At 40.9% G+C, this 25,760-nt stretch overlaps 1 long non-coding RNA gene across 6 annotated transcripts; it reads right to left on the reverse strand.

Annotated features, from left to right (window-relative positions):
* Positions 1-42: 42 nt before the first annotated feature.
* Positions 43-25,759, reverse strand: LOC308198545. 6 transcript variants are annotated; one of them, XR_013953997.1, is made up of 7 exons: positions 24,955-25,759; positions 16,936-17,040; positions 15,946-16,053; positions 14,534-14,668; positions 13,808-13,926; positions 9,791-9,961; positions 43-4,941 (listed from the first exon to the last, which is right to left on the reverse strand). It is a non-coding gene; the product is annotated as an uncharacterized lncRNA (long non-coding RNA). The 6 variants fall into 6 exon arrangements; XR_013953996.1 differs by lacking the exon at positions 9,791-9,961; XR_013954000.1 differs by lacking the exon at positions 43-4,941 and having other exon boundaries at positions 8,327-9,961.
* Between the last annotated feature and the right edge of the window lies 1 nt (position 25,760).

Here is a 25,760-nt window from a genome sequence, read left to right on the forward strand (position 1 = left end):
AAGAAATGGGTGGGCAGGATTTCTTTTTTCAGCTGCATTGTTTTTGAGCCAAGCTGGGTTTAGACCCATTATAATTCAGTAATAAAGTGGGAATTTAACTGATGAAAGTGGAGCTGCTTTGAACTTAAAAAAAAAAAAAAAAAAAAAAACTGCCTTGACTAGATAATTCTCTTCATGTATTTTTTATTATTATTTTTAAACGTGAATTTAAGGGCAGAAGTCTTAAACTTTCCTTTATTGATTTGTTTTCTTCCCTGAAGATCAGTTGCAAGGTGTCATAAACGGGCAAGAGGTTCCACAGGTAAATGCCAGGGAAGAGCTAACTACAGAGCAGCTTTGCAGCAGCATTGGGGGGTTAAAACTAATGTGTCGGGATAAACAAATAAATGCAGACGACATATGGGATTTGCAGTATATGGTAGATCCTGTAAAACACATGAAGTAGCCCTTTTTCACTCATCATTGGGTAAGACTCAATTTTCACTTTTGAGAATTGTATTTGAAAGAATAAGGGGAGTGTCCAAAACCTTCAGAGTTCTGTTTTGCTTTACACTTCTGTTTAAGGTCATAGTTTTTACAGATGATTGTTTGTTGCTTTTTTTTATCTTGAATATAGTACCAGTGCATAAGCACAAAACACACTGGTGCTAAGAAACAGAAGCAGTAACAGGCTTCAGTTAACATAAAAGAGAAGAATTGGGAATTATTTAGAGCTGGCAAACCAGAACAGTTAGCAAAGCACTAGAATACACAGAATAGTTGTTGAGGTGTCAAATATCTACTGGGCGTAAATAGAGTCTGGGCTGAGTCATGCAATTTGGCTTATACAGGAATAGGAGCAGAGCAGAGAGTCGTTCCAGTCCCTCATTCTCCTTGATAGGTAGTTCCAGATCTCGATGTCAAGAATATGGATCAGGAAAGATTTGAAGTTGAGATACAGAGAGGGTGTGTTACTGCTACTGTTCTGTTCCTCTTGCACACATAACAGCACTGAAATGGTGTTTTTTCACAGCTCATGGTTTATCAGGGAAAACATCTTTGGAAATGGAACAGCACTATAAATACCTGAATTTAAGAACTCTTTTTCTGTAGTGTTTGTGGTTGTGTTGTTTTGTTTTCCCTAGAACCTGGTGCTGGCTTTTTCCTGTATGTTTCTTTGTAGGATACAGGTATCACTTTCTAGCAGTTTGAAGTTTTTCTTTCCATGGTTAGTTACTTGAATGACATGTTTTAAAGTTGGTGTGCTAACCATGCGTAAGTTGTGCTGTGTAGAAGTTCTGAGGTTATTTTAGTTACTGGTAACTGGGCAATGAGAAGGTATGAAGACAATGCATACTAGAAAGAAAAAAAAAAAAAGCCAACTGGCACTGCAACTTCGAAAAAGGAAAGTTAGACTAAATAGTGACTTCAGTGATTTAGAATGCTTTTAAGGCTTGGCCTGAAAATCTTAGTACTCTCTACACTACTTGTGCTCAGATTCAAAATAAGGTTGATGATGTGAAAGCTAACATGTTTTAATATTTACAAGCAGTTTCAGAGAAGAAGTAAAGCAAGATTTAAGCTATAGATTAAAGAGAAGCTACAATAAATTCTAGTCTTTAAAACTCACAAGAAGGCTGACAAAATATTGCAAATTATTCATTACTACACAAATTAAGCCAGTTTTCTTCTTACGGTTACTCCTTTTGAAGGAGGATATTTGTCCTGGCCAAAGATAATCTGCATAAAGCAGCCATGGTGTCAAGATGCCTGAGCATGTTATTCTTACATTTTCATTCACTTTTGTCTCAATGGGGAGGATGTTACACCATCTTATTTGTGTCCTACTCATCCTTACAAAATTAGCTTTATCAAAGCAAGAGCTGACTGCTGCAAAAAGTTTTTAGGGCAATGAGATGCAAGCAGATTTTTAACATCCTCTTAGAGGGGGAGAAGCTAAGAAGAAATAGGAGGAAAGATTTTTCTTTAATAAAATTATTTGATTTTTACTGAGATGTGTTAATCAGAGCTATAAGAATTTAAATGACCTATAAAATTTCCCACATATAGTCATTTATTAATTTGCAGCATTGTGGAAGAAAAAGCTGGCAAGGTCAAATATGCAGGTCCTTAAAAGGTGAGAGTGGTTCAAGAGAAAACAGGTAATGATAGTATTTCTTACGAGCTCTTTATTTAATGAGTGTTGTGTATAATAAAACGCCAAATCAAAAACACTAGAATTTGCATGTCATAGAAGAATTTTGACCACTCAAGTTTCATAGCCTGAGAAGTACGCAGCAAGGAAGAGCCCAAGTAATTGGGTAGAGAGATTTGTCTTTGCTGGGATAGCTTGGAAGAGGTAAAGAATAAAGTAATTAATTGGACTGTAGTGTCAACTACACAGGTCATTTTTGTGTGGCACATGAAATTTTGCTGTTGTTTCTAAGGAAAATAAAAGTATTTAAATTCAGGCAGATTTATTGTCTAGTTTGAAAAGCACAGACCTCCCTCAGAGCTGAAGGATCAGACAAAGGACAACCAGCTGTGATGCTTCAGTTTTTGTAGCCAGAAGACAATGTTTGAATGAGGAAGGTGAAGGGTACCATAAACAGCCCTGAGATAACACAGAGAGCTCAAAAGGAACCAGCACCTCTGTGTCTGAAGGCCTGTCCTTCCACACCTGCTGTTTTACTGCGATCGTGGGAAAGCCAGCTTAAGAGTTTCTTCCATGGTATTGTATATAGTTACAAAATAAGTTATTTTATAATATAATTTAAGAGGTTAAGAAGATTTACAATTGAAATTTATGATGCCAAGTTGAGCAGAGTGCAGCTAGTTGGGCTGATCAGTTACAGTCACAGGTAGCGTGCTGATCATATAGCCAAACAAGCATTCAGCACAACGCTCCAGCTTGGCCAGGATGGCTGGTTTCAGGTTATGTCCACCACTATATCAGCCTCCAAATATAAGGGATATGTGAAATGTGTGTATTCAACATTAAATCATTGTTCTGTTCTACATTCAGGAATAGCTGCTGTGAAACACCTCTCCCCTTCCAAGGATTAGTTTACAAGGAACAGTTCAGCAGCTGCAATTTTAGCCATTGTGTAGCCTCCTCTAGATTTATGTCAGCACAAAGAGACAAGATACAGGGGGTTCATTTTTACGGAGCATATACTGTGAACTTGACATCTGCACTTCCCAGAGACATGGAAAGGAAAGGACCTCTTGAAATATGCTTTGCCAAGCTCTTATCGGTAAATTTCCCCTTATGCACCCTCTTCCATATGGAAAAGTAAATGGATAGGGCAAAACTCCAGTGTCCAGCATACCTGAGTTTAAGCCTTTTGTAATTCCCTGCTCTGATGTCCTGGGTGATGAGCGTCTATAATTCAGTGTCTCATTCAGAGAACCGGGGAATGGTGATAGCTCCCTGCAGACACAGAGGATTGCTGCCTTACCACTGTGTGCAAGCCTCTCCAAGTCTGCATAAGAAACAAAGATGTCTTACTTGCTGAAGTGAAGCCAGTGCTACTTCTGTATGTGTAGATAAACTGCCTGGGACACCAGCCCTGGCTAAGTGGCAACATCATTCAGCTCTGTCCAGAAGGAGAGTTTCACAGCTCATGATACATTTTGTAAAGTAACAGTGGTGGCTACTAGTATCTCAAGCACCTTACTTAAATCATTGGTTTATACAGTCATCCTTAATAATCATGATTTTTTATTTTTTTTTAATTTTTTTTCCCTAAGAAGGTAAAGAAACACATCCCTGGTTAGAATCTGAGGGCTAGAAAAACAAATTCAGGAGGGAAAAATAAAAAAAAAAATTTTAAAAATCTTAAATTTAGTCACTTCAATGATCTCCCCAGACAAGGCAGAGAAATATTCAAGTCTGAATGGGTTTTGATGGTAACGTGCTGCCCTGGTGAGCTCCGTCTTGCTATACGGTGAACAGCCAAAATGCCCATTAAAAACATTTTTGCTCAGCTGCTTTCCATAACTTCTTGGAGCAACTATCTGGAAGTACTGGGTGAATACATCCAAGGACAGTGCTGGACCAGCTGGGACAGTTCTGCACACCCACCACTGTGCCGGAACCAGAATGTCCAAAAACTGAGAACGTTAAGTCAGCTCAAGGGCATTAAAGCCAAACACAGATTGGGCTCTTAACCATCCTGGGCAGATCAGGCTGCGACATTAATGACCTGTTTCCAGTTAAGCTCAGGCAGGCCATCTCAAGTTGTTCTTGATCAAGACAGTCAAATTGTGCTAGAGATTAGTGTCTGCCTTCCCCAAAGTTCAGTAAATTCCTTCAGTAATTTCATTGCACAACCAAGTCCTTGAGTCAGTTTTTCTTCAGCCAGATTCAGGGATATTCAGTAGTCTTTGGTTACACAAGTGAGTCAGGGATTTTGCCTGCAGAGCCTCAGGTGCAGGGGACTCAAACGGTAGACGTCGTCTCACTGCTGAGCTTACCCCGGGCTGTCAGCTTTAAGGAGGGATTGAGGGTGACAGTAACCAGCCAGGAGCCTGAACAGAACATAGCCTTTCTCCCAGCCTCCAATCAGTATTACATTTGAACAGATCTTTCTTCAGAATAAAGAATAGTTTATGCTTTTTTTTTAATAACTTAAAAGAAAAACGATGGTTGTACCAATGTATACACATATGGTATACAGACACACATTGTCCATAAGCTGTGAAATCTTTTTGGTAGAGAAGAAATCAGATTTCCCAGTTTTTGGTCTTTGGATTTCTTTTAAATGGTGAAAATGGACCCTATTTCTACAGTCTGTAACGTTTTTCAGAAGTGCAGTCACTGTCGATCTTTTCATCTGTTACTGCAGTGTAGGCAAGGGAGAGATACCTCTGTAAGTAGTCCACACCTTCAGTTATTGGCAATTCTCCATGATTCTTGCCAGAAGGCCTCAAAGGTCTTCCTGGTATATTATAGTGCAGCTGTGAGGAGAGCAATATTCACTAGATTATCTTTGTGCAGATGTGAGTTAGTCAATCCACATAGTCATGTACTGATTTCCCTTCAGAAATTTAACAGAAGTGCCACACTTACCTGGTGATCTTTTTTTCGGTAATGGAATCGTATGTAAACAGGATGGTGTCAAATGTGAATTGTAAATCTACACAGCTGCTGCATTCATACTTAAACGCATCTTCAGTGAAAGCTTGCACATGATGTTTGAAGAACAAACACCAAGGTGAAAACCAAATCCTCTGCTTATCAGGACACAAAGTGGAGAGTATTATCCCATGGGTTCTCTGGTCCTACCCTCAAATGTTGGTCCTGGCCACACACAACACTTCACTCCTCATGCGCAGCCCTGCTGCAATGCCTGGTCTTGAGGTACACCATCAGGATTACAAGTTCACCAGCACTGAGACATGCTGATAATCTCCTTTTTGCACCCTTGAGAACATCCTTTACTGGTGTTCTCTACACTATACTCCAAAGACAGTGTAAAAACTGGTACTTCACTCACCAGAAAAAGAGCAGCCTAAGCTGTAGCTAGAGCGTAGCAGCCATCTGCACTGAAGCTCACATTATGTGGTTTATAGGCCCTTAAAGTATTTGCATGTCTAAAGACTACTTAGAAGTAGTATTTCTTTTAAGACTCCTGGTTTTGTTCAAGCCTGTGATGAATTCTGGCTACCTCCATGCTGCAATAATACAGCCAAAACATATATTTTCTTACTGCCTCCTCCCAGATTCTGTTCTCTATTTAGAAGCTAGCAGTGATGGTTTTGGACTCTCAATTATGGTATTAAGCTAAGTGTAAAATATTTTTCTTGGCATAAGGTAGAATATAAATAGCTTTAATATCAGTTTCAGGTTCTCTTTATTCCTTAGGGAATGCCAGTTCTCTCTCAGACCGAATCCCAGAACTAAGATCATCCCAACATCACCCTTACCCCAGCACCCTCTTTCCAAAAAACACAAACGGAGCAGGGCCAAGAGCTCTGCTCTGTCCCCCAGGACTTCAGACAGACAACACAGTAGTATTGCTCTGCGAAGATCTTCACCCTTCATCCCCCTTCCCTCCCAACATGCAGAGATGCAGCAGTTCACCATGATATTGGGCTCTATCCAGCACTAGTGTTGTCTCCAGCCTAAGTTGATGTTTCTGTTCAAGGAATTTTTCACCATGGCATTTTTATATCTTCCACTGGCCCCTGCAACTGAGTTTGAAATTAAAGGGCTAGTGATAATCATTTTCATTTTCTGTAGCACAAGCACATGGGAATGTTGCCACCAATTCCAGGTTTAAAACCAGGAATGTCTGTGCGACAACTGGAGCTTCCCTAAGTCATGAAGCTGGAATTTCAGTGATTACAGCAGCCATTGACTAAGGACTTATATAGTCAGATCAGATTTTGAACTGAGTTCTTTCAAGAGTACTTGCTATTTTTCCTTTGAAAAGATATCATCACTCAATCCCATCTGCTTGGTGTACCATATCCTGAGCAAACACTGGCATTTGCCTGTTTGAGCTTCCTAGTTGAGTTCTTCCCAGGAACATTCATTCCTGAAGAAGGTCCTGCAGCCACAACTATGTTGTTAAGAAGTCTTTAAAAGCCCCACCTGAAGGTGTTGCCAACAGCTACCTTCCTGCTGTAAGAGCAGGCAGCAATGCCAACCGCGATTTCACGGTTGCATATGGACCAGAGTCACAGCCCCATCACGCTAATGCAATGTTTTCACCAAATCCACACCTCAGGGTTAAACACTCCCTGACATGCCATCACCATCTTTATTTCACTTTAGTCTCTGCCATCCAATAGCCCAGCTCCAATCCTCACACGAGTGTTAAGATCATCCCTGTTAAAGCACCGCTTGGAGAGCCAGGCTCAGGGCACATTGAGGACAGCAGAGCCTCTCTCCTAGCAGCTGGCTGGGGCATGGAGAGGAGGAAACACCACCACGAACCAGCTGAGGAGCCTCAGACACCCTTCTTGCAGACCATCTTGAGCCATGTGTGGAAGAACTGCTATTGTTAGTGCCACTCAGGAAATATTCTAGGGAGTGTGTAATTGTTTACACACAGATTCTTTTATCGAGACTTAATTAACTGCAGTCACAACACATGTTCACTATTAATATTTTAAATTACTGAGACGGTTTTAAAATCTATTCTGTCGGCTTTCTTAGAAACTTCCAGCAAATGTTCCAAAAGTGGTGGGACAGTCCTCTGCTTGCAGTGCTAGCCCCTTCTTGCACTAAGGTCTGCAAGTATGATCTTGCATGGCTTCTACATTTCATGCTTATGACAGAACAAAAGGGACCATTTCTAAACGTTATCTGATGGTGATCTAATTTTCTTCGTTTGTAAATAGCTCTGGGCATTTCTAAAAAAAAATAAAATAAAATGTTTTTTACCCAGCTACAACAAAAGTTGTTGTCATTCACCCTAACTGCAGAAAGTGGTTACTTTGGATTTGGCCGCATCTTTCAAATACAGTTTCAACAGTCATTTTATCCAACAGAAGAAGCCACAATGAGAAACATTTTGCTTCTAAAGTCCAGAGACCATTTATAAAAGTCTAGACATTTATCCTAGTCAGCTTCTTCAGCCGGATCCCCTTTACTGAAGTAACAGAGCAGCAGCTTCTTCACCTTTTAAATAGAAATCTACTTAGTCCAATTCAAATGTACTAGGATTCCTTATACAAAGGCCTGGGAGGACTGCAAATGAAAGTAATTTTGCACTGTTTTTGGGGTTTGTTGAAAAATCAGTCAGTGCTCCAAAAACTATCAGAAAAAAAATTATCCTTTTGAAGATTACATTACAGGCATGCAAGAAGATTCATTACTTGGGTCACAAGGCTTGAAGCTGATCGTTCTCAGCCTATGCTCTAGACAGTCTGGCTGTGCAGTACGCCTAGTCATTAAAGATTTCATGTTTGTGGTTTTGCAGAATTTTAGTTTCTAAAGAAGTTATTCTGACATTTTAAGGAGACATTGACTAGCCTGATTGTTCCCATCCACCTCTTGCAAATATTGGCATTTAAATCAAGATTATAATTCATGCATTCTTTCTGTGCATTGTTACACTTATGGTTGATCAAATCTGGTAACATCATTCCATTAACATTGAGAACACTTTTGTAGGTTTCTTCATCTAATCTGTGTGGCTTTACACTTATATATTAAAGCCTCTCCTTTTCCTTCCTGCCATAATTCTCTCCTTGCATATATCGTATCAGGCATGGTTCTGCTCCCATATTCCTTCCAATGCAACCTTTATTGGAATAAGAGTCTACCTTGGTTACCCACTGGAGGAAATAAATTCTTACCATAATGGCATCTGAATGTCTGTGGGTAGTTTATTATAAATCGTGGCTCTAACTTCCGGGGACGCTGCATTTCCAAGCCAAGTTCTCCAAAGAATGCTTATAAAAGTGAGTGCTCTTGAGATCAGCTTAAGTATCTGGGCTCCAAGCCTGTGGAGGCACTCCTTGTCTGTTTTAGAATCAGGACCTATATTCCTCAGATTATGCAGTTCTTGCACTACGTAATAGAGAAACTAATAGCTGAAGGGGTGCTTTATCTAAGCTTGCACTTGTTCTTCCCACTCCATCCATAATCAATAAAAAATTACAACATTCTCATGCTTCAGTCCCAGTGTATTTACCTAAGGCTACCACTGATATAGGGAATATTAGGACTACTGCTAGAGGGGTATCCAGATTTGAATGAAAAGCATTTATTTCCATATTTTCTTAAAAATCAATCAAGCAAACAAATGACGACAACAACAAAAAAGCATTACCCTTTTCAGGTATGCACTAGCTATAACCTACATCTAGTAATAGAAGACCAGTTTTGAGGAAATACTGTAAAAATCACACATGCAGTGTGGCATCACTATTACAAGCCAGAGGGCTTCATTTTTATTTTTTATGAAGGTGAAATCTTTGCTTTTATCACCACTTATTCTATTGGTGTATAAAGACAAACATAAATTGTTAACCTAACTCTGATGGCAGGGATATGATCTGTGCAAAGCTACATACATTTTAACAGTGAGAGTAAAATGAGCAGTTGCCTCGTGTTTCAAGACTAAGCTGCATTATCATACTTCTAAAGAGGCTTTGTATGTAACATAAAATAAAACTTTTCACTAGAGTATATTTTTTCCAATGTAGCAAAGGCTTTAGAGATTAAGCAAAGATCTAAGTAATACAGAACAAGTAATTGAATAAATGTTAAAATTCTTATCTGTGAAACAAGCCAAGTAAACATAAGAAAGCTTTAACTACAGCACGTAATTTCTAGACCCTACACCTTCACTTTTCTGCTTACCATTTGACTATCCCTACTAAATAAGACCTAGAGTACTGAACTTGGGTTTATTTGTTGAGATAAAACACAAAACACTTCAACTTTACCACATTCACCACCGAACACATTGTTTTGACTGGCGAATCCCAATGTAGCTGAATGGTCCCAGTAGTTAGCACTTAGGAACAGCTCCTGACAACTTTATATTACTTGCATGTTCCTACTTGAATGTTCCCACTATTTCTAATTAGTCTGGACAAGGAGTTATTAAACTTCTTGCTAAGCTCCTGTTTTCATCTGGATTTTTCATAGTACTTTTTTTCCTTAAGCAATTGCATGTTTTGTTTGACAGTGGGACTCTGCCAGCTATTTTTGACCTGAGCTTTGGACAAATCTGCAGGAAATCATACTTTTCTACTTCTAGTACTAGCAGAGATACTTGAATTTTGCTTATTTATTTTCTTTTCAACATAGTTATATGTTTTGGGGAAAGAGAAGCTTAAAATATACCCTATATCACTGGAGAAGGTGTGAGTTGGCAGAAGATGGTCCTGGCATCCAAGCAGACGTTCCCCTGTGGAGCTGGAGCTGCCCTGGGAATAGTCCTTCTCTTGTACTTCTCCTGCTGAGCAATAATGCTGGACCTGCTGCCTGCACCATTAGATTTCATATGAAATTTTCCTGAAGAGGTCAAAGGGCAGACTGTAAGTTTTATAAAATATACATGCACTTAATAATTCTTATGGTATATGACTTTTGAAGCTTTGTAGCTGTCCTGGTATCGTTCTGATCATCCGAAATGCTAATTAAGCATGAATGCATGTTCTAAAGGTTGTAAGGTAAGATAATAATTACTATCTCATTAGATACACCTGTCTAGGAATACAATCTCTTCCCTCATTGCTCAAGGAAAGGGCATGGGCCCGGCTTATTACAAGTACAGTGAATGGCAGTGAAAGTTAGGCTGGGACTAAAAAGATTTGAGTGAAAAGAGAGAAAGAGAGAAAAAAATCAGATGAGAGAGGGAGAACATTTCTATCTTAGTTTCTGTGCAATCAACAGGAACAGACATCTAGCTGGTTAGATAATATCCCTCCATTTCCAGGATGGTTGAGTCATTGAAACGTCTAAGGGAGCACTTCGCAGCTAAGTATCACCAGAATTTATATTCTATTACTTTTAGGCTTCTCCTAAAATTTTAAAAATTTATTTTGAGTCATTGCTAGAATGCTTTTGTTTTCTTTTTAAGCATGTCTGGTCCTATGAAGGATTGCAGTTAGCTCTAGCAGGCATGAGGTATGCTGTTTCTGTGGAAACATCAAATCTAATTAAAATGGTAGTGAAGATATAATGCCCTTGGGTGCCTGCAACCCAAGGCATATCTGGGATGCTGGGAGATGGGATAATTTCCCGTCAATCTGTAAAGGTCTTTTGGACGACTAGTGGCATCATCTTCCAAGACACAGAGAAGCCAGATGTTAATAATGCCCTCTAGCAAGGCCCAGAAAGCAGAGAGAGAGCCAGTGACACCAGGAAGCACTAGATCACCATCTGTGGCGTAATGACCACAAGGACACCAGGGTTCTTTTAGGATCAGTAACTGCTACTACTTTATTGATGACATAACTTCAACTCTCTCTTATTGAGGGCATAACTTCAATCTCCCTTATTGAGGACAGGCGCCCTTCTCATACTATTCGCCCCACGGCAGTACTTTTCCACTAACTATTCATCAGTCAACAACTTTGCCTGGCAACGCAAACACCCAGCTAAACTCTTTACATTCTTGATGGCCTCATCGTTAAGAGTCCGATGTTATCACCAACCATGGGGCTTGTCGACCCCACGGCCACACTCCCACAACCATCATCTAACACCATTTAAATATTAACTGTTAAAGACTGTTCCTCTGCTCTATTAGGCCAGATTTACCCAAATTGCTGAACAAATGAATCCCTTTCCTCATCAGTCAGGTTCCAGTCCCTACCCAACTTCACCATAGGAGCGAATGAAGTGCCCAGAGCTGAACGCAGTATAGCTCTAGAGGGATACAGCCATCCCAGCAGCATAGAGCCAACCAGCTCTATCTTTGCAGCCACATCCCACCTGCCTGGCAGGTACTTCTCCCTGCTACTCCTTTTGTGCTGCATCTTTCTTGTTGTTGTCATGCCACATTGCAAACTACTGTTCTTTACATTGTTCCTCAAAACAGCGGGGCTTTCCAGGCTCCTTCCTACCTCTTAATAAGACATTTTTTTGTTCTCTTAGGTCTATTGATTTAGATTTTCCAAAACTAAGTTTTCCTTCTTTTATTGCTTTTTAGATCTATTTCTAATCACTTGGCATTATTTTTACTCCACTTGGCAAAAATTCCCAATGTACTGTAAATTAATGTATTGTAAATTTAAGATTTAATTATTTTTCTGTTTTCTCTCCTTCCAAATATATATTTTTTTAATGTTGGTTTTGGCCTCAGCATCAAAGCTTCTATATTTACTGCCAAACTTTCAGATTAACTGTATTGTCCCTACACAACTTATGGTATATCCTGAACTGTAAGTTTGAATTTTGTATGCACTAACACAATGTATAACAAAACTAGAGAAGTTCTTAACACTCACACAGGGAGCTAATTGGGTCTGGAATTCTTTTAACCTTTTGGCCTCAATGCTATCAGGCATTTGTGCCTTGAAAGCTGTTTATATTCTGGGATAATAAGCACTATTTCATTCTGTTGTAAATACGTTGCCCTGAAGTTTCAGTTGCTATTCCATAGTCTCATAATGGCAGACACAATAACAGGACAGCCTGATAGGCTTTCTTTAGTACCATACATCATTTTACAATCCTAGTGTCCCTTCTTATTTACTTTTTCTCTAAACTGCACACATGCATAGCCACATTAAAAGCAGACAATGTTACCTGCATAAAAATAATAAAAATTTTCATTCGGCTTTATTGAAGCCAAATGAGTTCTGGACAAAGCTTATGACTCAGATAAAGATTCCGTGTTAAGAGGAAATGGGCTTTCCAAGAGCAGCTATAGAGTCTAAAGCCTCAGGTAAATTTAGGTTAATAACAGTCAATCTGTTAATACTTCACCAGTTCTCAGTATAGAATGAAAGCAGATTTCTTTTTGTGGTTTTAGCATGTTATATTTGGTCAATTGTTGTTTTCAACCTTTCATTAAATTTGCCTTAATGAGATTAACTTACTACAAACCATAGTTCCATGAATTGATTAATTAATTCACATGTTCTGTTCTTTAGACATTTAACTAATTATTTTGAAATCTCTCAGGAAAAAAAAATAATCTATTGCATTGGAAAAAATGTTAAAGCTTTTATTGTGAGACTTGTTGCAAATCATTTAGCACTTGAATGCCTCTACTGATGAATAGGAATCTGATCTGAGTTGGAGTCTCCAGCTTACTCTGTTAATTAATTAAGGCCATTTTTCTGTGAAGTCAACATGATTAATCATATTGGTATGAGACGAAAAGACTGCAAACTAAACTCTGTTTTAGAAGATGGGGAATACATATAGAGGAAAAGACTGTCAGTCTTGTAGTCCTGAAAGTCTAGAAAAATTGCCAAGGAATAGCGTAACCAGTTATTATTAGAACTTCCATTTAGAAGCAGGGAAATTGAGACATAGAGAGATGTTCAAATCAAATTATATTGTAAATCCATAATAAAGAAATTAAAATTTCTCTTGAGCTGTGTAGATGTGGTGAAAACATTTCACTTTGATGTGACTGAGTTACTCCAACTTCCAATTTTCAGCTAACCTGAGAGACATATTTTTGCTACCAATGAACACATGCTCCAGGATAAAAGCAAGATATACAACATATAAAGATGTCAAACAGCTCCAGTTCAAAATAAAATTCTGACAACAAAATTAATTGGGCGAGGGATTTTTTCTGCAGTTTATTTTGCAGGTAGATTTTGTAGTCCTTTTTGGTTGTTTTTAACCCCAGTGTTGTGGATGATTTAGGGTGAAATGACTGCACTGTTTGAGCTGAAGTAGGAATGATTTCCAACTTAGATGTATTTACAGAAATATGGCTGGTAGTAAACCTCCCTCTTTTTCATTAAAGGATAAAAATGTAACTGTATTTTGTAACACCTACAAAAGCTATGGGAATTGACAAGTCTGGAGACATTCTATTTAAGTCTGGAAATGTCCATTCCTCTTCCATTTCTCACGCCTTCTAGAATTTGCAGGTGGACAGTAAAGTTGTTCTTTCAGTCTGAGAAGGTGGGCCCTAAGGGTGCTAAATCAGTACTACTAGTGAGTTAAGCAGCCTGAGCAATAATCTGATTTAAGAATAATTAAGATGCATCAGAAATGCATTTAAATTTAAAAACAAACAACAATAAGAAAAAAAATCTGCATAAAAATCTTCAAGGGACACGGATAAACCTTAGCATGTAAAAATAGATAACTGAGAGTGGGAGAAACACTGAACCTTATTTGTTGTACAAGCATACTGATAAATAGCTGAATATTAACATAATTCACCTGGATTTCACACCTTTAATATTGCCTCATTTGGGGCCTTTTGTTACTTCATTTTTACAGTTGGACATTTTGCAGCACTCCAGTAGAAACATCCATCCTGATGGGATGACATCAGAGGTCTGGGGATGTAAGCAAGCTGTGGTTAGTACATATCTGAAACTGTGGGAAAAGCTTGAAAATAGTGTTCATTGGAAGAAAATGTCTGTTAAGATATTTATGCTTCAATCCTTTATTTCTGCAGTTCGCCAAAACTATGACGCCCTTTGAGCTGTCACAGCTATCAATCTTCAAATACCTCAAGCTCATTCAAAACAATTGTTTTTGAAAATAATAATCAGAGTTGACATCTGCATTGCAATGACATCTTGGTCTGTTTTGAAGGTCAGAGAGGCAAGCTAGCAGCCTTTCTCCAGATTTCTGCTTAATGACTAAATATTGCCTTAGTGCTAAAGACAGTCACACTCATTCACTCAGACACAAATGTATATTTTTATATGTATGCATCAAGGAAAAAAAAAATACAGCCACAACATTATTTGAGAAGACTTGAATATTTGGTTAATCCTTATGGTGGAATAACAGAGCATTAGTCACCATTTTCAGTGTCAAGAACACTTCCAGAAATGAAATCCACAAAGTACACACTTTCACCAGAGTCAAATTCCAGCTTCTCCAGCAGGGGTATATACTGGAAGTCTTAATGAACGCCAGGTACAAAATACCTACCCACAGCTGCCTTCCTTTCCCTGCTAACAGCTTGTGTTGGAGCAGCATCAAAGCTGGCTACAAGCATAGCAAATATATGCACCTGCATAGAGTAATTACTGAAGCTAATGCCAGTATATATTAGCTTCAGTGCCCCTGTGGAAAAAAAAAAAAAATGTATGGATTAACTCATGGCATTCAGCTTACTATAACTGTCTCACTGCACGTCCAGTTGTTATGAGCACTAATAAAGCAATATCCATCTTTGTTCCTTTTTTTATGTCTGATGATGGAGTCCTTCAGCCATGACATTGGAGTATGCTTCAAAGCTACCCCTTTGATTTTCTCCTGCTTTTTTTTTTTTCATTGCAAGCTCAGCATTAGTTTGCAGATTACTGCCTATTCCCTGCCAGCACACATACCTCTGTTGATCGATGTGCACCTCTGATATAATATTTATTTTTAAATATCTGATTATGTGTTTCTTCCTCATCATCCTGGTTAACCCTCAAAAGACAATTTAGATATCTCTTCTAAAAATCAAAATAAATTTCAAAATCAGTGCTGTGTGCACTGGATATCAATCTAATGGGAATTAAATTTAGGCACTCCTAATTTTGGCGAATATTGTCCTACGCTGGAATAAATCTGGAAACATAGAAATGGAAAAACTGCTACTTCTGTAACCATTCTCTTGAGCTGCCCCCAAAACCACTTAAAATTATTTTTATTGTGAAACTGTTTTTTTTTTTTCTGCGAAAATGAAGTAAAGATAAAAATAAATTTGAGCTCTCATACGTTGCCTGCTCTGCATGTGCCTGTTTAGTCTAGACTGTGAGCAATGAGAACCAGACACCATCTGAAATGTTAATTTAGTTTATTAAGGAAACAAGGCTTATATGATCCCAGTATCTGTGTCCCCTTAATGACTTTTGAACTCTGTCTGATTCAAGCTAATGTGAGAAGTGGGGGAACAACAAGCTAATTAAGCTGTTACAAGTTTCATGCAAGTTAGAAGCTGGATAGAAGAGAGCGAGCTATAAATGCTCCAAAAGTCTGTTGCAGGCATGAACGTATACTCTGAGATCAAAAGAATCCGTACAGGCAAGATGTCTGATAAATCTCTGCACGAAAAAAAAAAAAAAATAGAACCTGAAATTACAATTGCTCAAGAGCTCAAGATACTCAAGAGAGACAAGCAGCAAGCCATGCTTTGTTCACCTGGTGCCCCGTGAATCGGGCTGTTAATCTGCTGAACAACGGCAATGCATCCTGCGATGCTGCTGCCTGACAGAGATCAGGTTGTCCTGGTGCTGGGCTGAGGATCAGCTGCTGGGGCTGGGGTTGGGGCTGGCAGAGCTGGCACAGCTCGGTACAGCTGCCAAGCTGCATAAACGTTGTCTGAAAGCAGTGTTTACTGTATGTGTACTCACTTGCATTTGGCTTCCAAAAGTGGAGGAACTACAGGGACATAAAGTAGCTCTGACAAAAGTAGCTCTTTCAGTCAGAAGTGAGCTGAATATCCAATGTGTCACCTAGGGCTGCAGGGAAAAGAGATGCTAACTTTGGTGTCTGCAGATTCTCTGCTGCAAGGTAGACAGTAAATTTATCTTCAACAACCTCTATTTTAGCATGGGTGAAAGGAAAGAGCAGAAATGGTACTGGGAGACTGCCCCTGGCACCACAACTCATAGTGATGCTGGACCAGAAGAGCAGTGGTGGGAGAGGGTGCACACAGGTGTGGTATATTCTGCACAGAGCACGTGGGGTGGGGCCAGGAGGGCCAGCAGAGAGATCTGAGAAGAAACGAGCGCAATTCTCTCCTGGCACTATGTGCTCCTCTGGGCTGTTACTCATTTCTTGCTGAGTCTGCCCCATTTCAGCTCAAAAGTTCAGGGACACTCTGAAGGCTTTCTGCACTTAGCTCGAGGGTGAACACGTGGCGAAGTCAGCTGCTTTCTGTCCACTGCCCTCCTCGGGGAGCCCTGCCCTGGTTGCAGCAGAGTTGCTCTGCAACTGCTAACGGCTTAGTGATAGCGCTCGTGCAGCAAGCTCCGATCATCGTTATTTTCTGGTAGATGGAGCTCGCTGCTTCCTTCTGCCAGCCACTTGCTGGTTTGGAAGTTGTCTAGATGGGGAATTATTGTATTCAGGATAGAGTTAATTCGTTCTATATTCTCAATGAAAACTAAGCTCAGCTGCAGGCTGCCCTGCCGGGCTCCGAAGCTCCCAGCTGCTGCGGCAGCGGGCAGCAGAGGGCGGGCGGCTCCGGCTCTCTGGCTCCGGGTGCTCCGGGTGCTCCAGCTCTCTGGCTCCCCAGATCCCAGGGCTCCGGTTCTCCCCTTCGCTAGTGGCTCCTGCACAGTGGTGGCCTGGTTGGAGGGGAATTTTCTGAAAGAGGCTGCCCTCAGCGTAACTCTCACCGGTTATACTTCCGATCCGTCTCCTCTGGTGAGTGGGAGATGCTGACAGCGGAAGGATGTATTAACTGGGTGGTTGGTGATACGGAGTGCGGCTGTTGTAATTACCTATTGCAGGGGCAAAGAAGGAATAAGAACTTGCCCTGAGCAGTGCTCAGTCCTGCACCCTGGCTCCAGGAGTCCCTTAACCCTCCCTGGGGAGGGAAGGGATAGGGTGGCTTTTGTAAGGAACAAAATTTAAGCCAGCACAAATTACTCTTCTGTTTCCATTTCTAAGTTTTATCAGATGGGCAGTGGCCAACATTTGTTTAAGAAAAAATCCCAGCACAAGGCTGGATTATAGACGTGACTGCCATGGAACACATTGGGATCAGAACTAGTGTGAGAAAGTCCCTGGACGCCAACAGCACTCAGTCTTCAAGCTGAGCTGGCTGCCTTTCTTTGTAAGCACACCCCATATCCTATAGCATTCCTGTACAAATGCTTGTACCTGGAGCATCACCCCAGAGGCTGTGAGGGTAACAGATCCTAATTTAGCACCCCTAGGTTTCAAAGGAATCGCAGACTTGTTTCCCAACGGGGAAAATTTCCCCTGTGCTGACTGAACTTCTTGTGGTGCAAAGTAAATTCAAGCAAGTTCTAGATTTTGAGTGAAGAGAAGCAGGCACCAAAATGTTCTCTATTGCCTTTTCTTATTATTACTATTCCTCATTTCCAGCAACTGAAACGCTGTTTATATCCCTGCCTGTGTGCCAACATTTTTAAACAGTTTCTTGGTTTTCCTGTGAGCAAGTGGAGGCCCTCGTGTTTGGTCTCAAAGTGCTTTGTGTTTGGTCTCAAAGTGCTTTCTCCTTCAATCCCAGTGGATTATAATGTGTATGAATAAAATACACAAATGTATAACATAAAGATGCTTCTGAGAAGGTTGTGTTTAGTAAAGCAGAAGGTCTGATTTTGGGCGATTGGTTCTTTGGATTGCAGGAGACCTGGAAATCCTGCTGGGTGAAGTGTTTTCACAGATCTTTATCAGAAAAGCCCTCACCACAGGAGGAGCAGAGGAGCCCGCAGTGTTCCTTCTTGTACTGCAGCCTAGAAGCAGAACCTGCCTGTGAATGGCCTCATGAACGTGGGCCACTGAGCTAGGAGAAGCGGCCAGGCTGTAACTGCCTTTGTTCTCCCAAAACTTTCTTGTAGCTTAATTTCCCCCAGAGAATATCTTGACACTTATGAATAGGACTGATTAATTCTTGACTTCTGCTGGTTGATGGTAGACCTGGTAATGGCATGTGTTGTCTTTAGGGGTGTTATGATTGTCTGATTCGCTCTGTGAATGATACTGGTGGCTGTGTTTGGACAGTGGAGTGCCACTCACTGCACGAGGAAAGGCACCATAAGAATACAGTGAAAAGGCAGACCTTGGCTTAAAATAAATGAGACTTCCTCTTCCTACAGGAAGAAAAGCAGAAAATGTTTTTAAAGATCTTTTAAAGAAAAACTTGATCCTGCAAAAGGAAGTAGGGGGTCCAAAATATGAAGTCAGTGAGAATTTTGCAAGGGGAGGAGTCTCCAGGTGGATCATAATCTTCTGACCTGCTCTTTGGGTTTAGGACCTCATTGCGTCTATGTAAGTGTTTGCTCACCGGCTACATGCTTTTAAATGCTGTGGTAGGAAGAGAAGTTGGTTTGAAGCAAACATATAAAATGTTCATGGTCTTGTGTAATTCTTGGTATGTTGATAGAGCAGCAATGAAAGGCTGTTTCAGCTGACCAGTTGGAATATAAATGGAGAATGTGCATGTGGTAAGGAGATCTGCATTCAATTACTATCTTACCACAGACTGGCTGCAGACAAGACAATTCTTCTGTGCCTCAGTTCCCTAATTCTGAAACAATGATGTTCCTTTGTCTGGCTTGTCTGCTTAGATGAGATGCTCCTTAAGGCAGTGATTGTCTCTTAAAATGTTTTTTTGTTTTACCAGCTAATTCAAAGCAGCTCCGATTATCTGAGTGCTACTGGAATTCTATTGCTCCTAATCGGATGAAGTGGTTAATTAGTCATTTGTTATCTCTGGATTTCATTTCTGTTTTCTTTATTTAATCTTGGCAAAAAAAAATGCTTTATTCTTAGATAATAACATCGTATGGTATTTTTGGCAAACCATTCTATGTGATGTCTTTGTTTCTCTTTAAACTCATTGCATCAAAATTCATGAATATCGGCAATGGTAGTACAAATTCCCGTACCAGACCATGCAGACTGTTGTGTGCTTTTTTTTTGTTGTTGTTGTTGATTTTCTCCCAAACTAAGACATTTTGCTATAACCAAACACCTGTGATTACCTCCACAGTGCTGTTTCATTGCCAGTTAGCATCTGGTGCATGAAGATAGGCTGACGTTGCCAGATTAAACTTGAGATGCCAAAATGTCACTAGCCTAGGTAAATTTTATTGCAGTCTCTTCACATGTGTGTTATTCGCATTAAAACTATCGCTTTGGCGCAGAAGCCACTTGACCTAACTTAAAAATATTTGACCAGATAACAAGGAGACGTAACAGTCACTGGAAGCACTTCCAACTTGGGATATTTAATTAGACCTTATGACTGAAAATTCTTGTGATCATCAGAAGATCAACATTCCAACATATTCCTGGTTGTGTTTATTAAATATTCCCTTTTTTGGTCCTGAGTGTGAATGTTTGGAAAAATGTTAAGTTAATACAACCCACTTGACTTCACTGGCACATTTCACAAAAGAAGGAGGAAAAAAATGTGGAAGCCACTGAAAACTAAAGGGTTCTTGCTTTGGAGAAAAACAAAGTTTAAGCCAATGCAACAGACAGGCTGGAACTCCTCCACAGCTTTAAAAGGAAAAGGCTATTGAAGACTCTTCACAAAGCTCCTTTGCTTCCTTTGAATAAAAGAGGAACCAGAACACTTAACACTGTGTAAAACACATTTCTTTCAGAGAAGCCAGCTTTATCTTAAAGCCCTAGCTAGATAATCTATACAAATTCATTTTTTAGCTTGAAGTCTCAGAAATTTGACACACCACAGGGACTTCAAATTCATAGTCTGGATGGAATTTGCTGACAATACTCTCAGCTAGGGCTCTGATATAACGGGATTAGTTTCTCTCATTATGTTTGGTAAAAATAACTGTTTTCTCTCTTGGGAAAAAAGATGAAAGGGGGACAAGTAAAGAAAACATTTGCTTTCTTTCGCCCTAGATCTCCGCGTGGTATCTTGAGACATATGTTCCACATAAGAATGATGTGCAGACACAGTCATTTTTACAGTGGCTGGGAAATCATCTGTGAAGCCACAAGCCCACAAGATGCATATTTACACCTGCTCAACAAGGGAGGTCTAGCTATAAATCCAGAAACCTAGGTACAGTTACAGTGGAATGGGGGTTGGCTTCCAAAATGTAGGTGGTCAGTTTTTTCCGTGGAACTTCTGCTGTGGGTGGCTGGAAATCGCAAATGTGGCCATGGTCAGGTATGCGTTGCATTTCCAGACAACTCTAACATCCTCTTGCATTTCCTCTGTTTGGGTATTGGTTGATAATTACAATAGAATTTCCTGGCAAAAACTTTTGCTTTACGAATGCTGTGTTACTCTCCTGTAAGTGTTGAAGTTGCTTACTACGAGCTTTGTCAAACAACAATCTGATTGCCATGAATTAGGCAACCTTCAAATATACTACCTGAATATATTACTTTTAATTCTTCAGTGTAACGGATTTGTGTTATAGAAGACTTAGGAGCAGTTGTTTCTTTCTTGCCCAAGGGTAAGACTGATTATGTCCATGTTGCTCTTAAACTTTATATTTAAAAAAAAAAAAAGGCAAGAATATTGTACATCTCTGTAATCATGCTGTAGCCATGTAGCCATTACCACTGCTTCTTTCTTTAGGCTAGAAACTGAGATTAGAGACTGAAGGTTGTAATAACAGTAAATTATACTCTGTAGCTAGCTTGGCTGTTCTCTGTATGGAATGGGCACTAACTCAACTCTGTGTAATGGATGCTTTCTAGTTCTGGACCATTACTTGTGCAGAACATAAGTATGCTCTGGTAGAAATTGTTAATAAGCATACTTGCTGATTTTCCTCCAGCCGCCAATTCATCTCAGAACCTCCCCATCAATTCGAACTCACTTTGGCTGAAGTGAGAGCTTCAGGGGTAAAAAAAGGGAGGAAAAAAAAAAAAAGCTGTAGTCTTCCACATAAGCACAGTTACTGGCCGTTTCCATTCTGTGAAGAAAAGGGTAAAGTTAACTGCATGATGTAGAGTGGTTGTGTTGCCTTCCTATTGCCTTTATATTGATCCGTGCATTCGTAGGGTCAATCTAGACACAGTCAGCACCTGTTTCTGAATAAGTTTTTGTGTAACACACAGTAACCGCTCCCTTTATCCATCACCTGGCTTGCATGAATACCAGTAGCACTCCGTTAATGGCTTTAATTCAACAAGGGCCAGTAGTAGTTAATGTTTTTAATGCTTTTAGTGTATGAAAGTGGAACTAATCTGCTACCACCAGTGGCTTTATAAGAATGATGGTGAAGAATTCTTGCAGTCTGACAAGATATTTGGCCTGCTAGTTTGAACAGAAATGTCAGGTTTTAACACAAGTTTTACATTTTAGTTTCTACTAAAATTAGTGAAATTACCAGCTTTTCCTTGTTTGTGCCTTTTGCTTATACATTATTCCAACCTCTAAGTACAAGGGACTAAAACGTCTGATGAGTTTCCAAACCTGTAATTTCCCCCAACAGCCAAATGCTTACAGCCCTGTTAACTTTTTCCAGCAAACCTAAATTTATAAAGACTCAAATACCTGTATATTTCACCAGATGGGCACACACTTCTTTTGTGGTGTTTTGCTGACAGATCTAATTCATTTTTTTTCCTGCTTTTGAGCTGAGTGAACTGATGCTGGTCTAAACATTATATGTCAGTGTTAGCGCTGCATTGTGCTTGACCTAGTGGGCCTGACCTCTTGGCTTCCTGCCTCCTTAGCTGCTCAATCTCTGCAGCACGAAACACAAAGGTTCTCAATGCCTTCGACATACGCAGTCAGCAAAGACACGAGCAGGATGGGGGATAATAATTTAGTCTGCCTGCAGATTTGGGAAGATATTATAGTAACTTTTAAAAGATTACCTTCTAGTCTCAAGAGGCTAGAAGCTGCATTGCTTTTTAAAATGAGTGCTTACACCCTGCAAAAATAGGCCCCTGCATTCCAGGAAGAGAAAAGAAAGTTCTGGAAAATGGATGAATGTGTTCCTTCCCAACAAAGTTATTTCCTTAGCGTCTTCAATTCTACCAGTTTCTCTTGTTAATAAGGGTTGTATCAAGAACTAGCACTATACTTAATTTCTGAAGTAGAAGTTTGAGTGAGAAAGAAACACATAAAATTGCAGTTGTGGTTAGGCACCTTATGAACTTCTTGCTGAAAGGAGCCTAAAAGACTTTACTGTATGACTTCAAGTGAGAGAATGAATCTGGAAGAAAGCACAAGGCAAAGGAGAGAGAGGTTATCTTTGCTCCCTTTACACAGCTCTGCTCTTTGAGCTCCTAATTATCTGATAATCATCTGAACCTGTAGTTCAGCCTCAGTAACTCACTTTTCCAAACACTTCAGCTGGGTAACTTCATCCTTCATTTGTTTCCTGTGCCTTGCCCTACAGAAGCTATATAAGCTCTCTGAGGGTTTCACTGGTTACAGCCCTGGCTTGTAAGCTACGGAAATCTAAATGTAGGTCAAGATGAGTTGAAATCTTTTAAATACAGTCAGCCACTGCTTCCTAAACATATCCCTGGAGCAGCTGCATGAAGAATGTTTACAATTAAAAACAAACAAACAAACCAAAACCTCAAGTAGCCAGTTGAGAATGCACTCCTGTTCTAGCCAGCAATATTCATTAAATATGATATGTGAATAATATATTATTTTGAGCTTGACTTGACTTAGGATCAGTACCTACAGAAGTGGCTCTATTGACTTGCTGCTCCTGTACCTCCTGGAGGACCCTCAGAATGAAGGCCCAGCCTGAAGTTAAATGGCCCTAGCAAGGATGCTGGGGAGATACTATGACAGGATGTGAAGTGTTACCTCATCCTGGTTTCTAGTAGGATGGGACATCCCCCAATTTTTTTTTATTTTTATTTTTTTTTACTTCTTGATTTGACTCGTGCAAACAAAATAACAGGAGGGGAAAAAAGAGTGAGAGAGAGAGAAATATGTGAGTGAGTTCTGCTGAGCATGAGTCAATCCCTTGAAACCCAGCAGGGGCACCGTCTGCTCTCCTTATGGAGCTCAGTGGCTTTCATCCCGATTCAAGTGTCTCCTACTCCTCCCTCCCAGCTGAAGGCAGATGTGGGTTCACTGGCAACAGTGGGCCTTGTTCTTTGTGAGTGTTTAAGGCCTGAGCAATCATTTTAAATTGAAAGCAGAGACAGTGATGCTATTACAAGATTGTCTAGAGCAGCGATTCTCAACTGGTAAGACATGCATACATTTACAGGAAAGGAGTTTCATGAAGCCTAGACTAGAAATCTGCAGAGAAAAGCATGAGTATGATGCAGAGCAGCATCTTCTCAGAGCTCATGCTTAAAAATATTGAGAAGAAAACTTTATCAAAATATGTTGCCAGCACAGACTTTGGTCAGCTATGACATGGAAAAGGTCAAAGCGAGCTCATGGGAGGCTCTACAAGGGTTTATTAGGGGTTTGTGTTCTTTCCTAATTTTAATGGCAAATAGTCATTTATCTGCAGAAAGAAAACAATTGCATAAGATGTACCTCTTTATAAAACAGCTGACGTGCCCATGACATGCATGTGTATTGCCATGTGCAACAGGGGAGGAGGATCAACTATAGACAGTCACACACTTCAGCAGGGATCAGGGATTTATGTGCATTTGCTTCCTTTGCTCTAAAGGGAAACATATCTGTACAGTCTGAGATATGTCACCACTGTGCACTAAGGAGGAAAAAAAAGCCTAGATGTAAAAGCCTGGCTTTACAGATATTCTTAAAATTTCCTTGAAACCTCTTTGTGATTTTACCAAGGTATAAATCTGATGAGGGAGGTTCAACAGAGACAGTGAGAACTGAGGTATTCGGAAACTCTGGAAATAAAGACACTTCTCTTTAGAACTCTTCTCAGTCATTCAAGTTTGAAAAAGAGAAAAAAAAAAAAAAAAGTCCCAGGAACCTTTAAAACAGTGAAAGCCTATTGTCTTCTCAGCAGATAGTCAATTTAAGGGAATAAAGGGTAAGAAAAGCATCATTGCCAGCACACAATTTCCTCCTAGCAATTCCTCCTCATTCGCTCAGTTTCTACTCCACTTGGAAGAAACTAAAGAGATGGCTACAACTCTTCATAGGCTCATACTGGTAGATGTTTTCACCCTTGGCAGAGGTTGTGCTCAGTAACACAGATGATGTACCAGGAAAAAGCAGCATCTTGTCTTGTCTCCTACTCAGGTTGCAGGACATGTACATCCTCTATCGGTGGCTGAAAAAAAATCACCTCAGGATCAAAATGAAAAACATTGAGGTCTCTGTCAATTTAAAGCTCCTATCACTAATGCAGCAAATTGCAGCTTTGCTGTGACTTTCTTATCTGGTCCCCGTTTTTCTGAGTTGTCCGCTGTTTAGCAGAAAAAGAGATGGGGTGGGGGAAAGAATTAGAGCCTGTGGTTTGCTCCATGGCCCCTAGAGGCGTTTCAGAGCCCAGTCCTCTGCAGCTTGCGCCTTCCCTTTTCCGTAGCAGCTAGGAACCACTTTTGGGATACCTAGCAGCGTTTTGATGGCAGCACAGAAGAATGCAAGGTGACGGAAAGGTGAGGCTTTATCCCTAGAACCTGGGCTTTCGGTGCATCTATCCCCACGTGTTTGTATTATCTCATTATGAATTCATTTCAGGTGAAAAGTCAGGTGTTTTTTAAAATGAGTAAGTAAAAGCCTTTAAAAGTACTGGAATATGAAGTGGTTTAAGTTTGCCACTTACCTGGCTTTCCTTGTCCCTCCTCTTCAGGGTTTCTTGTTCCACCTTAGGGAGCAGCAGTAAGGTCTTGGTGTGGAGGAGGTTTCATTTTGTCCCCATCTCTCATCTGTTCTTCTTTGGCACTACTTAACACCTGATACAGTTAACAGTGAAGTGGTTTTCAAACCAACCCCCCCACCCTAGGTCTGGACACCCCAAGCTGGTGCACCAGCCCCAGCCAGGCCCTGGGGGTGAGGTGGGGAGGCAAAGCCCCCTGCGTGCCAGGGAGGGCACCCCATTGCTGGCACGTGCACACTCCATGCACACCCGCACACCCCTGTAAACCCCTCAGGCATCCTCTCCACGTCCCACACAGCCCTTCCCACGCACCTTCTGTGTGTGCCATTCACCCCCTGGATATGCGTCCTGTACCTGTTCCACGGGCACCCCAAAACTGCTCTGGATGCCCCCCACCCACAAACGCCCTGCCTGCACCCCAGCGCACACCTTGAGCAGCCAAACACATCCCTGAGCCCTCTTCGGCACCGCTCAGCACCCCGCGACACCCCTCAGCACCCCTTCCCTGCCGCTCCCTGCCGCTCCCTGCCTGTCCCCGGCCCCGATGCGGAGCTGCCGGGAGCCTCGCCGACCGCAGCCTCTATCGCCTCCGGGCACCGCTTCCCCCCGGGATGGGGGGAACGCAACGGGGGGGCTGCGGGCGAGCGGGGCGCCGGGGAGGGACCGGGTGGCTGTTCCCGGTGCCGAGCCGCGGAGGGGAAGCCCGGGGGCGGGGGGACGCCGGGCATCGCCGGGTGAAAGCAGCCCGGGGG

This window comes from Anser brachyrhynchus, assembly GCF_964034855.1.
Source record: "Anser brachyrhynchus genome assembly, chromosome: 7".
Classification (NCBI taxonomy): domain Eukaryota; kingdom Metazoa; phylum Chordata; class Aves; order Anseriformes; family Anatidae; genus Anser; species Anser brachyrhynchus.